This window comes from Polypterus senegalus, chromosome 4 (assembly GCF_016835505.1).
Source record: "Polypterus senegalus isolate Bchr_013 chromosome 4, ASM1683550v1, whole genome shotgun sequence".
NCBI lineage: Eukaryota > Metazoa > Chordata > Cladistia > Polypteriformes > Polypteridae > Polypterus > Polypterus senegalus.
In genome coordinates this window covers 198,196,335-198,211,799 of record NC_053157.1, presented here as the reverse complement: position 1 = coordinate 198,211,799, position 15,465 = coordinate 198,196,335, and positions in this window count along the sequence as shown.

The window sequence follows — 15,465 nt, the reverse complement described above, 5'->3', positions numbered from 1 at the left end:
AATAAATAGTACTTGGTATTGATGTTTCAATCAGTCAAGCTTCCATTTCTAACTTACAAATGCAAAATAAATATTTTAAAATACATTTGTATTACAGTGCAGCCTTTCAGTGTCACAGACCTCTAGGCTTTGAAAATTAGCTACACAGCTCTTTGGCGCCATCTTGTGGACATGACTTTTAACAATACCTCTCTCACTATATTTTAACCTGTACCTGAATTTTTGTTTGTGCCAGAACTGTACGTGTACAATTTAAAAATGCTCACAACAATGCCAAGTGTGGCATTGAGTTTAAACTTAGGTTTTCTGTTCTTTTTATAAGACTTCAAAATAGTATTCATTATTTGATAAATTGCAAACTACCAAAACAAAATGAGATGCAGTAATTAAATAGTAAATAAAAATACTTAAATAAAAGTAATAGTAAAATAGAACATTAGATACAGCAAAATATTTTCTAGGACAAGGATGCTTCAATAGATGTGGCCTTTTTCTCATTTTAAAACTTTATCTAAATATGTATTAATACTGATGCTAAAAAATATTCCAACAATCTACTTGTTGTAGATCCTACCAACATAATTTAATAAAACAATTCCAAAACAGGAAGTAAGATCTGAGCTCTGTGTTGTGGAGAGACATCATTATGTTCACCCCCAGAGCTTAGCAGGAAAAGTATTGTGTACTTTATGATGAATGACTCTTGTACAGGGAGCGGTAGAAATAACTCCCACATTTCAAGGGGGGATTAAAAAAAAATGCTACGAGGTATCACCAAAAACTTTTTATTTCCCAAATGTAGATAAAAAAAAGTTTTTTTTTACTTTAAGTTTTAAAAATTATATCGCCCAAATGGTTGCCTTGACAGGTGATGCACATTTGGAGCCGTTCTTGGAAGTTTTCCATCACTCTTACTAGCATGTTGGGCGAAATTCCTTCAATTTCTTCTTGAATAGCCTCCTTTAGTTGGTCCAAGATCCGAGGCGATGTTTGAAAACCTCCTGTTGCCCTTACTCTTTGAACCCACAGCAAAATCGTTTTCCGGTCTGGAACACTTTCATTAGCACGGAAACCGAACCGCGTGCGAAACACCCTCTGTGTCGCAGCTACAGATTCTCCATTTTTGAAAAAAGCCTCCACTACAAAGCCTCGATGCTCACCCAACCACGGCATGGTGACGACTGAAAACTTTATTATGTACTGTACCTAACGGAACAGACCACACCCCTCTACCCACTTTGGGGACCCCACAGTGATTTTTCGAAATGTGGGAGTTATTTTTGCTGCACCCTGTATTTTGCTAAGGACAATGCCATTAGCTTTTGCGCTAGGCTGTGATAGCAATGCCCCAAAAGGCATGTCAAGGACTACTCATGGAAAGGCCTAAATGTCCTAACTACATAAAAGTGTTGGCTGCCTTCAATGTAACGTGCTGAACAGCTAGGAGGAATTCCAGGAGGAATTGTTCACAGGAGGCTTTATTAGTTGAGATGCTGTCAGTGACTACAACAGCTCATGAGACAATTTCAGTTATGTGCAGGAAAAGACAAAGGCTCCCAGATAACGGCAGCCAGGTTTTGAAGAGGTTTTGGTAGTAACATGGTAGTGGACAAATTTTAAGTTAAATAGTACATTTTTTATCTCAAGAGAGAACTGTACCTTTTTATAGAACCTCCAGGACTACTGTAATAAACAACAACATGCCCTCCTTAAATACACACACTTCAGAGTTGGCTAAGGATAAACAGCAGTCCCTGTGTGGCATTATAAATGATTATTCCTGTAAGTAAAAAGAAGCCCCAGAAGTGTTTCTTAAATTTTTTTTTGAATAATTCTTTGGATAAAAGAGCTCAATGCTAGTGTGTCAGACAAGAGGATATGCAGCACTGGTCATAAAGGCCATCAGTTCTCTTTTCATTCTCTCATAAACTACCATCTTTGTATCCCATAACTGAGTATACCTTCTTAATCAGCATGTTGATTCAGTAGGCCTCTCTTGAAGTAATGTTACCCTCCCTGCACACTACAGTGAATACAATCACACTGTCCATCACAAAATTACAGAACATGCAAAGGATGTCACTACCCTCATTAAAGAAAAACCATCTACTAAGAAAATGGACTCTCCTCTGTTCATGCTTATATACATTAGTTCCTCTGTGTTACTGGAGCAGTGCAGCTTTCCATTGTTGTGGACACCAAAGTGTAGCAGTGAACCACCTCCACAGAATAGTGACTGGGCATAAAACCTCTTTGGTGCAGTGACTGTCAATAGCCACCTCCTTGGCTTTGATGATAAGTTGTAGACAATTCTCTTTGAACAAGAAATAAAGGTCACCACACAAGTCCTATGCTCTGTGTCATGCCCCTTGTCAATACACTTTGTTAGCGCAGAGTCATCAGAGAATTTCTGCAAGTGACATGACCGGATGTTATATTTATAGTGCAAACAGAAAAGGCGGCAGAATTAGGACTGTTCCTTGTGGTGCTCTAGTGTTGTCCACGTCCATATCAGAGACATAGTTCTTGAGCCTCACAAACTGTAGTTTGCTAGACAGATAGTCAAATATCCAGGTCACCATAGCCTCATCTACCTATTTATCCATGAGCTTATTCCTTATCAGGTATGGCTGAATGACATTTAAGGCACTGGAGAAATCAAAACATGTAATCCTCACAGTACTGACAACTTTGTACAGATGAGAATTAACCTTATGACATACATAGATACAATAATTGCATTATCCACTACAATCTTTGTCCAATAGACAGACTACAATGAGTCCAAGTGGCCTTTCACAAGAGGACTCATAGTCCAGGACCAGCCTCTCGAAGGTCCTCATGATGTGAGAAGTAAGGGTCACTGGTATGTAGACAAAAGCTGGAGAGGCACTTGGCCATCTTTAACACTGGAACGATGCAGAATGTTTTCCATAGCAGCGATTACTTTCTGGTGCCTTAGTGGTCAACCGCAGAGGATACCACAAAGTTTGTCAGCACGGGCTTTAAGTAATCAAGAATGAACTCTCACTGGCTCTATGACGTTTTCTGAATGTAGCCTCCAAAGTTGTCTTCTTATTTGTGCCATAACTAACAGAAAGAATTTGCATAATTTCAACAGTTGGTAACATTCTTTAGGCAATTTATTTTTGTTGCCTCAGTTGTGTGGTTACTCCAATTTTTATGTTCTCTTTTAAGCTGTACTTAGATATCAAAAAATATCCATCAAAGAAACATGACTTTGGGCATTAACTAAGCTTACTGTGCATCTTTCTTCTATATTCTTCAAAATTTTGCCATTAATTGCTGATATCACATACCCTTTCATGAGCATAGAAGATCTTCCCCTGAATACTGGAAAGATTGTATCCTTCTTCTGAGTAACATGCCACGGCGAACATAGTGTTAACGACGAAGTCTAATAATTTAGAGATCAGTGCTTGACATCAATATTACTCAAATATCCAGACAGTGTACATTATGCTTCACAAACTTAGAATATGAAATGGACAAATGTCTCATTTCTACAAATGTATTATACAGAGACAGATGTATACAGATTGTTATTCTCAAATGCTAAATTTGATACTGCACAACAAATAAAACAAAAACAAACACAAAAGCTAACTTTAGTATAGTATGTATACTGTGAAGACTCTGGAACTTGAAAAATAATTATAGCAAAATAGAGAAAAAAGAGACCATCCAATGAAATGCTGTACCACAGGAACATTTAACTTTACAGATCTCTCCTAGGAAAACTATGATCCAAAGTGCTTTGACATTAAGAACTGCCGAACATAAACATTTACGATAGACTTTATTATAATGTGAAATGGAATTGTCAGTTTTTATTACCTAAATCACAGTTTGTGATGCCAGTGCCGAGGAAAGAGCAGTAAATGTCAGTTCGGAATGTAAAAAAACTCGGAGAAAAACTTGGAGACAGACTGGCTGCTTTAGAAGATGGGAATAGAAGGTATAATGTCAGAATTGAAGGCTTGCCGGAGAATCGAGAAAGTTTAAACCCGGTGAAATTCGCAACTGAACTTTTTTCTAAAATAATCGGGGGCGACTTTAAAGCAGAATCTGAGATAGCAGCGGCTTACCGCGTACGCGGATCAAACACCGTCAGACCCCGACCAAGATCTTTTATAGTCCGTTTTGAACGATTATCATTTAAGTTAGAGGTGATGGAACTCCTCAGGAAAAAAAAGGAAGATATTAAATATGAAGATTGCCAATTCGCGTCTTCCTGACTTCTCTCCAGCAACAGCTATCAAACGCGCCGCCTTCTATAATATTAAACAGCGGCTACGGCAAGCCAATGTCAAATACGGCCTCCTGTATCCGGCAAAACTGAAAGTGGAATGGCAGGGTCATTTCTATGTTTTCGCTAGCAAGGAGGAGGCAGAAAATGAGTTAAGAAAGCTGATCCCGGGACTATTCTGATACATAATTGTGAGTCATGGCGGTAAATGATAAAGCTAGGATTAATAATCTACTGTCTGATCTATTTGTTTTAAAATACGGGTTTTTATCAGCATATATTCTCATATTCTTATATTATTATTACTTACTTATTACTTATCATTACTTAGTATTACTAGGGCTAAATGTTTGTGTTTTATTGTGCTTAATTACGTTTTCCTCCTCTTTTTTCTTTTTTCTTTTCTAATTATTTCATGTGTACCCTAAATGAGACTGTTCAATATCATACCCTTGGTTTGCTGTTATTGCTATTACTGCATTAAGACTTGTTATGCTTGTTTTGGACACATCTTTAACACCATCACCTGGGTTTATTATCTGGGGATATCATCTTAATGCACTAAAATTGATGAAGATTATATGTATGTATGTATGTATATATATGTATATATATATATATATATATGTATATATATGTGTATATATATATATATGTATATATATTAAGTGCAAAATTCTTTTTTTTTTTTTTTTTTTCCTCTTTTAAAGACTATATTGGTAACAGATATCTCTATCTTTTAACCTTAAAGCGCCACTGCATGGGGGCTTGATGTGCTTTGGACGTGCTCTGTCTCTGGGTATGTCAGAGGACTGGGACTGCATGAAGTGGGTTTTAGCCTCACCTGGGGAGGCAAAAAGGGAGGGTGGGGGGTTAAGGGGAAGAGAAAGAGAGCAGGCTTGATCTATATCTAATCTATCATCTCAATCTTTATAATTATAACTATCAACGTAATAATAAGCTGCATGGCAACAACTCTTGGGGGAATAGGAAATTAAGACCTAAACTATTTCACTTCCAGTTAAGACTATAATATGACACCAAAAACTCAGAATCAGTGTCTCCATGATGGGACAGTTAACTTCGTAAGCTGGAATGTTAAAGGCCTGAATCACGAATTAAAGAGAAAGAAAGTACTTTCTCACCTAACAGGTCTAAATGCTAAAATAGTATTTTTACAGGAAACCCACTTACTAAGTAAGGATCAGTTCCGCTGCAAAAGACTGGACTGGCCAAATGTTCCATTCTAGTTTTACAAAGAAAACTAGAGGGGTGGGAATTCTCATACATAGAACAGTACCATTTGTAGCATCAGATGTAGTATTGGATCCTGAAGGGAGATATGTGATGGTCATGGGAGACTTATCTAACTGTAAAATGATTTTGATAAATGTTTATGCACCTAATGTTGATGATAAGGAATTTATACAAAATTTATTTGCATCCATTCCCAATCTGAACACTCATAAACTTATAATGGCTGGGGACTTTAATTGTGTTCTAAATCCACTTTTAGATAAGACTTCCTCCACAGGGGAACGCAACTAACACCGCAAAGATAATTACAAAGTTTATAACTGATCACAACTTATCAGATCCCTGGAGGTTTTAAACCCAAATTCAAGAACATATTCTTTCTACTCACCAGTACATCATTGCTACTCAAGGATTGATTACTTCTTTATAGATAATAACTTCTTGCCTAAGATTAAATCTTGTAAATACGATGCTATTGTTATTTCAGACCATGCTCCGATGATCTTGGAGCTGAAATTACTAAGCCCCATACACTCACCCCGCAGATGGCGTCTCAATCCGCTTCTATTAGCTGACGAGAATTGTACTGAATTTATATCCAAACAAATTGAATTCTTTCTAGAGACAAATACATCCCCTGAGATCTCTGCAGGAATACTCTGGGAAACTCTTAAGGCCTTCTTAAGAGGACAGATTATCTCATATCTTTCCCACAGAAATAAATCCGAGCGAAGAAAGTAGCAGAGATAAAAGCGAAATTACTAAAATAGATGAAGAACATGCCAGACTACCAAGCGAGACTCTACATAAGAGGAGGCAGGCTCTACATTCAGAATTAAACCTCTTGACAACTAAAGAAACCGAACAACTAATTTACAAATCCAGACATCATTATTATGAACATGGAGAGAAAGCTAATAAGCTTTTAGCGCAACAAATTCACAAGCAAGAAGTGCGCAACGCAATCTCGGTAATTACTAACACGAATGGAGATAAAATCATCGAACACAAAAATATAATGTACACTTTTAGAGACTACTATAAATCCCTATATACTACTGAGTTTAAAGAAGACAATATACAATCTAATGCATTTCTGGATAAATTACAGATACCACAAATTGACGCTATTAGTGTGGAGGAGCTCGATAAACCTCTGTCATTATCAGAATTACTGGATGCTATAAAGTCACTCCAAGGTGGAAAAGCAGCAGGCCCTGATGGCTACCCTGCAGAGTTTTACAAGAAATTCTCCGCTCAGCTAGCTCCCCTCCTATTAGCAACATTTACAGAAGCCAGAGATAACCAATCTCTTCCACAAACCTTTCGCCAAGCACTAATCACTGTCTTTCCAAAACAAAATAAGGACTTATTACAATGTGCATCATACAGACCAATTTCACTTCTGAATAACGACGTTAAAATACTCTCTAAAATCATAGCTAGAAGGATGGAGAAAGTGCTCCCTCAATAATATCACAAGACCAAACTGGATTTATTAGGGGCCGACACTTATCTTCAAATCTTCGACGCCTGTTTAATGTAATATACTCACCAACTAAATCAAACACCCCAGAAATATTATTATCATTGGATGCAGAAAAAGCATTCGACATGATTGAATGGAAATACCTTTTACTATTTTGGAGAAGTTTGGGTTTGGCCGAACATTTGTGCATGGATTAAATTACTGTATACTAACCCAGAAGCTTCAGTTTGCATCAATAACATTTGCTCAGACTACTTTAAACTAGAACGTGGCACAAGACAAGGATGCCCTTTGTCACCACTGCTGTTTGCAATTGCCATTGAACCACTGGCAATACATTGTCGAAATACTGATCAGATAAAGGGGATTAGCAGAGAAGGACTGGAACAGAAAATCTCATTATATGCAGATGACATGGTACTGTATATATCGGACCCAGAAAATTCTGTGCCTGCAGTCTTAGCAGCACTCACAGAATTTCAAAAGCTCTCTGGTCTCAGAATTAATCTGAATAAAAGTGTACTCTTTCCGTGAATTCGCAAGCATATAATATTAGATTAGACACCCTTCCTTTTATCATTGCAGAACAGTTTAAATACCTCGGGGTAAACATCACAAGTAAACATAAAGCTCTTTATCAAAAAATTTATCGTCTGTATGGAAAAAATTAAACAAGACTTGCATAGATGGTCAACCCTTCATCTCACACTAGCTGGAAGAATTAACACTGTTAAGATGAATATTCTTCCTAAGCTCCTTTTTTTATTTCAAAACATACCAATATACATTAATAAATCGTTCTTTAAGCAATTAGATTCAACAATAACCTCATTTATTTGGAATTCTAAACATCCACGCATCAAAAGAGCGACCCTACAAAGACAAAAGGCAGAAGGCGGCATGGCTCTACCTAACTTCCAGTTTTATTACTGGGGCAAATATACAGTCGATAAGAACCTGGACACAAATAGAAGAACATACACAGGCATGGACCGCAATAGAAGTAAAATCCTGCAGTACTTCTTTGTATTCCTTGCTTTGTGCTCCAATAAACACACGTTATCGGCAATACACTAATAACCCAATTGTGCTCCACTCACTTAGAATCTGGAACCAATGTAGAAAGCATTTTAAGACGGAGAAGCTTCTTTCTGTGGCACCCCTGCAAAAGAACCACCTCTTTCAACCCTCACAAACATATGCAGTTTTAATATCTGGAAAAATTTGGAATTAACTTGCTTAGAGATCTTTATATAGACAACGTCTTTGCATCCTATGAACAATTACGTTCCAAATTTAACATTCCAGCTACAAATTTCTTTCACTATCTTCAAATCAGGAACTTTGTTAAACAGAACCTTCCAGATTTTCCTCATCTTGCACCCTCATCCACGCTGGAAAAATTATTGCTCAATTTCAAGGAGTTAGACTCCATCTCTACAATATATAAAATCCTTTTACAATCCCTTCCTTTCAAAGATCCAAGAGGACACTGGGAAAATGACCTCTCAATTAATATATCAGAAAAGGAGTGGAAAGTAGCAATGCAGAGAATTCACTCAAGCTCCATATGCGCAAAGCATACAATTATACAACTCAAAATTATATATCGAGCACATCTGTCTCGACTAAAACTCTCCAAAATGTTTCCAGGGCATGATCCAACCTGCGAACGTTGCAACCAAGCCCCAGCCTCACTAGGTCACATGTTCTGGGCCTGCTCCAAATTAACATTATTCTGGACAAAAATTTTTAATTACCTCTCAGACAGTCTTGGACTCACAATCCCTCCTAACCCATTAACAGCTGTGTTTGGGGTTCTTCCAGAGGGTCTTAAAGTGGAGAAAGACAAACAAACTGTGATTGCATTCACTACACTGTTGGCACGCAGACTTATTCTGATAAACTGGAAGAACCCAAACTCTCCTCTTTTAAGTCAGTGGGAAACTGATGTGTTATATTATTTAAAATTGGAAAAAATCAAATACTCAGTTAGAGGATCTGTGCAGACTTTTTTCAAAACATGGCAGGATCTAATCAGTAATATTTTGAAATGATTTATAAAGCACAGAGAATTTGTTGATTTAGGTATTTTTAAAAGCCTTAAATTTTACACCGTTTGGCTTGCTCTCTCTCTCAAGGGTGGGGATCGATCTGTTCTTAGCATAATTCTTTTTTTTTGTAAAAACTTGATTGCTATGTATTGATTGTAATAAAATTAATAAATAAATAAATAAATAAAAAAAAAAAAAAAATAAATAAATCACAGTTTGTAAGAGAGGAAACAGTACAATAAACCAGCACTCCGAAGTTCCTGGCAGTTGATGGCCCTTAAATGGACAGTTACATTGCTGCCAAACCCATTTTCCATTGTCAGCCACCTTTCAGACCCTGTTGTTTCATCTTGCTCTGCTCATCCAGTAAAGCTCCACTCTACTTCCACCACCCAGGGTGTTTTGAAGGCTCCTACTGCTTACATAGGTCCAAGGTAACATCTCCCTTTCACTCCCAGTCTACTTGAACCAATTCATGCCAGTGCATTTGAATGCACTTTCTTACACATATTTGGGATGTAAGTAATTTGAGATTTATTTTCATAGATGTTTTGATATTGTTTGCTGATGTTCAAGATGGGTCCCCATTTAAGCCCACTGTAATGAATCAGGAATTTTGTTAGCTCTATTTTCCCTGAAAACAGTAAACTACAAGTTTTTCTATGACACCTCACTATCAACAATGCAGAGTAAGTAATTGATACAAAAATATTTTTAGTTGATGTGTTCTTTTAAAAAGAGACAACAATAACAACGTAAAAACATCATTTCATACATAGGATGTAGCTCAAAGTGCAAGTGGAAGATCACAACAAAATACAAGGAATGAAAAAAAGAAAAATATTGAATAAGTAACAAAAAATGAATCAATGTGCACTTACAAAGAATAGATATGTAATTGATAGAAAGGTAGAGCCCTTATATTTAGTATTGTTCTTTTTGAAGTCCTTAAAGATGAGTCCAGTGATAAGGTCAGATAGCCAGAGATGACAGACAAAAAAAACTCAAGTTAAGCTGGAAAGAAAAAAAAAAAAAATCTGTAAGGGTTCCAAGGTACCTGACATAAATGTTCTTAAGCTGTTCCTGATTGTTTTTAGGCCTTGTCGTAGAGGCTTCAATACTGTGGGTCTCATGTGTAGTTGGAGTATCCACTTTCATTCAAGCATCACATGCAGCTTCACAGTGCTTTGTATTTTCACAAAAATGGCACCACAGATAAACCAGAAAAGAAAGCAGAATAAAGAGATTAATAATGATTACAAATCCATAAAGAGTAAGATAATTCTGTGCATGTAAAATCTATTAGGAGTAGAACTAAAACATATCTACAAACAAGCCGAATTAAATAAACTGGGTTTTCAAAATAATCAATGTTATTAGCCTGATGTATCTCTACTGGTACAGTTATCCAGATTTTTGGTGCAAATGCTACCTCACCACTTCTTTTATGCTTGGCTTATGGATTTATAAGCAGGCCACTATTAAAAGATATAAAGTTATGACGTGGAACATGAAGGGACAGGTGCTCTAAAATACTGTAGCAGCACTGAGATGGTAGTGAAAGCATCATCTTAGATAGATAGACAGACAAATAAAACATAAATAAATAGTAAAAACTATAAATGGTCAGTTTTTACAGGTGTGGAAGGTAGAGTGGTGACCAGGTCATGAATCACTTGAATCTCACAGCAGTAGGAACAAATGATGTTCTAAAGCATTCTGTTCAACAGTGTAGTGAGAGAAGATGACTGCTATGTTTACTTCTCTGACCTGCCAAAATGTTGTGGAGAGGGTGACTGCTGTTATCAAGGATGGCCTGTACCTTTCTCCCCATACAGTATACAGGGTGAGGCAGAAAGGACGGACGTCTTTGAAATGGCTAGAACTCACCACTAGGTGGAGTGACAGATGTGCGGTAGGTGGTGTTAGGTTCACGAAGTCTTAGCATTTTTTTTATTTTCTTTTTAGTTAAAGCCATGGAGCCGTTGACGATAGAACACCGTGTTTTTGCATACGACTGTTTTGTCAAGAACAACCAATCTATTACCGCAGTTCAGCCCGAGTTTCATTGCCATTTCAATATCCACAGAAATAAAGCTGCTCCCGCTCATAACACTATCCACGAGGTACACTAATGAACAAAAGACCGCCGGGGGCTACGAACGTACCCCTGAAAATGTGGAAAGAGTACTGCGCAGTCCAAGTTGCTCTGCTCGGAAGCATTCTTCTGCTTGTTGGCTGAGGCAACCAAAATGAACATTTCCAACACTGGAAAGGCACCACCTTTCTTAAAAACCGATATTTTACTAAGGGAATTGAGACGTTATGGGCAGATTATGTCTGATATAGTTTTAATCCCCTTGGCTGCAAGATGTTAAAACATGTGGTCTCCTTTCGGAGACAAGTTTATATGATTTTAAATAATATGAATGAAGATCTAAGCGTGGTCCTCAGGTTTAAGGTGGAAGGCGATGATTATGAAGTGTTTGTAACTTCTGATTCAATGTGTTGTTTTAACTGTGGCACAGTGCAAAAATGAGCCCGTAGTAATGCCGGGCGGCTCCGCTCTGATTAAGGAGAACACTGACAGGGTTAACGATGAAAACTGCGAGTCTGAGTATGAAAGTGAGATGGAGAATATGGAGAAGGATGGGTCTGAGTGTAATGAGCGGTTGGATGGAGCGGGTGTTGTGTGTGATCGGCCCGAAAATATTCTGTCTAAAGACGCTCCAGGGAGGAGCGCGCTTCTTGTTGCCGAGGATATGGTGGCTGAAACTGAAAGTGCAGCGAGTAAAGTAAGCACAGAGCCTGAGACCAGTAGAGTGAGGGGACGACATTGAACACTCTTTCCGAGGGAGTTGCGCCAGTCGCCTCTGCTGTGAACGAGTCTCAGGCATCCGATGAAGCTGCACAAGTACAGGCCGCTGAAGATGTGGTGCTGATGAAGCATATCCCAGAGCAAGCCGTGGAAAGGCAGATGAATGAGAGGCCGATGGATGAGGTGTGTGAAATGGAGAGTGGGAGTGCAAGTGTGAGCGAGAGGGATAAGATTTTCAAAGTGCCCCGTCATAAACGAAAGATTAAATCGGAGAATATGAAGTCTGCAAAGAAAAGCCTTGTGTCCAGCGAGCCATCCAGTAAATGCAGCAACTTGTTTAAGAGTTACAGTGACTGTGACATGGGCGATAGGGAGAATGAGGGTAGTGACACTGACACCTCTGTGAGAAGCGAGTCCTCATTAAGATATACACTGGGAGGCGGATACAGCACCGCAAGTATACAGTAATTTTTAGAATTTATTGAGGGCAAGAGAGGAGTAAAAGTGGAGGATCACTTCCCAGACGTTCCTGGTGTCAGCACAGAGGATGATGCGCAATGCCGTGCAGCTTGGCATGGACCAGAAAGAGTCAGTGAGACTAAAGAATCTGATCAGTAGGGTTAGGAAATCACTGCTTTAATCATGATGGATTTAGTCCTACGTTTCTTTTATCTATTTGTGTTATGTAATTTATTGGTTACTCCCTTATGTCTTGAATTAATGGAATCTTTTCATATTGGGAGTCTGAATGTGAACGGGTGTAGGGGAGACGCAAAAAGGGCTGCAGTTTTTGAGTATTTAGAGCAAAAAGGCCTTCACATAGCACTACTTCAGGAAACATACACTGATATTAGGAATGAGCAGGACTGGCTACGTGAATGTGGGGGTCTGGCTGTGCTTAGTCATGGTTCTCATGTCAATGCTGGGGTAGCTGTGCTTATTTCCAAAACTGTGAATTTAAAAATTAAATAAAAATTTAAATAAAATTTAAATATTGGTGAGGTGGTGGCTAGGCGCCTGCTGGTGGTGCAGATTAAAGATGGCGATCAAGACCTTGTGTTAATTAATTCATATGCACCAACAAATGGTCGAGAGAGGATCTGTTTCTTTGATTCATTGAGAAAGGTGGTGGAATCTTTTATTAATGGGGAAATTCTTCTACTGGGAGGGGATTTTAATTGTACTGATAATGCTCAGCTTGATCGAAATGGTGCTGAGCCACATCCAGCTTCTGTCAGAGTATCACATACTTTATTACAGCAGTCAGATCTGGTGGATGTATGGCGGATTAAATTTCCTACAGATAGACAATACACCTGGGTCAAAGGGGGGGTGGCCGCATTTCTATGGCACGGTTAGACCGGTTTTACTGTTCAAGGCATCTTTTAAATTCAGTCACTACTACTTATATCTGTCCTTTCGGTCTTTCTGATCATTCTCTGGTGGCTTTAAAGCTCACCTTTTCAAAAAAACCTTTCTTTAAGTCTTTCTGGCAATTCAATGTTTCCCTGTTGGATGATTCAAACTTCCTTCAGTGCTTTGAATTTTTCTGGCAGCAATGGACCCTCACTAAATCCAAATTCACTTCCCTCAAACAATGGTGGGATGTCTCAAAAGTTCAGATTAAAGCTTTCTGCCAACAATACACCCAGCAAGTGACGAAGAGGAGTGTGGATCAGATGAAAAGCCTGGAGGAGGACATCACTGAACTACACGCCACTCTTCAAAACAGTTTTGAACTTTGAGATTTTAACAGCCAAGAAACATTCACTGTCTCAGCTTCTGGAGTTGCAGGCTAAGGGAGCTTTAGTGAGGTCTCGCTTCCAGAATCTCAATCACCTGGACGCACCCACAAGGTTTTTTTTTAGTCTTGAAAAGAAGGAAGCACAGAGTAAGACAATCCATATGCTCCGTGACACCGACGGCCAAGAACTGTGCACTACAAGGGAGATAAGAGACTTTGCTGTCTCTTTTTACAAGAATTTGTTTAAGGATGAAAGCATTGATGAAGCTGCCATGTCCGAGTTTTTGGAAGGTTTGCCAACAATTTCAGAAAAGTTCCGATTACATCTGGACACCGAGATCAATCTTCAAGAACTCTCTGACTCACTTTCTAATCTAAATGTTGGAAAGACTCCGGGGATTGATGGGATTCCAACAGAATTTTATAAGCAGTTCTGGCATTTGCTGGGACCGGACATGCTTACAGTTTTTCTGGAAAGTGTAAAGGTTGGTGAATTACCACTGAGCTGCAGGAGAGCGGTCATTGTTCTGCTACCAAAAAAAGGGGACTTGTGCCAAATCAAAAACTGGCGCCCTGTGAGCCTATTGTGCACGGATTACAAAATCTTTTCAAGGGCCTTGGCCAACCGCCTGAGGAATGTGATGGACTCCATAATTCACCCATGTCAATCGTACTGTGTGCCTGACCGCTCAATTCATGATAATGTATTGAAGGATGTTATCTCAGCCTATAATCTGTGCGGGGTTGATTTGGGGATTCTGTCTCTAGACCAGGAAAAGGCTTTCGATCGAGTAGATCATCGATACTTGTTTAATACTCTGAAAAGCTTTGGATTTGGGGAATATTTTATAAATATGATAAGGCTTTTATATACTAATATTTTTGGCGTTCTAAAAGTCAATCGTTCTTTGAGTGCTCCGTTCTCAGTAAAGGGAGGAATTTGACAGGGGTGTGCAATATCTAGAATGCTCTATGTTTTGTCAATCGAACCGTTTTTACGTCAGATAAGTCGCAAACTGCAGGGCGTGAGTTTTCCTATGTGCCCAAATGTTACTTTTAAATATTTGGCTTACGCTGATGATGTTGTCATTTTTGTCACGTCAAACGATGACATTAAAATGTTAATCTCATGTCAACAGATATTTGAGAGAATATCTTCAGCAAAAATCAACTGGGCCAAAAGTACCGCTTTTTTACTTGGATCCTGGACAGCAAGTTCACCACCAGATCTGCCCTTAGAAATTAAGTGGGACAGAAAGTGTTTTAGATATCTCAGGGTGGTAATGGGTGCTGAGGGGGTGGACAAAAGTAATTGGGAAGGATTTTTAAATAAAGTAACTATGCGACTCAACAAATGGAGTTGGATTATGTCCAAGCTGTCTTAAAGGGGACGAGTGATTGTTAGTAATAATTTGATAGCTTCTATGCTTTGGCACAAACTTGTGAGTGGGGACCCTCCTCCTGGACTTTTACACAGAATCCAGAAACTTCTGGTTGATTTTTTTTGGGTTGGCCTGCACTGGATAAAACAAAGTGTGATTTTTTTACCTTTGGAAGAGGGGGGTCAGGGGCTCATTGACGTTGTCTCTAAAGTTGCACAATTTAGACTTCAGGTTCTGCAGAAAGTTTTTTTTGTTTCTCACCCTCTGAGTTGGAGAGAGCTGGCATTGGGATTCTTCCGCCAAGTTGGAAGCTTAGGTTTTGATAGACAACTTCTAGTGATGAACATTCACAAAATGGACCTGTCCAGCCTACCCCATTTTTACAAGGGAGTCCTATTAACATGGCACTTTGTTTTTAAAAGAAACTTTGTTACATCTGGTTGGTTGGCTG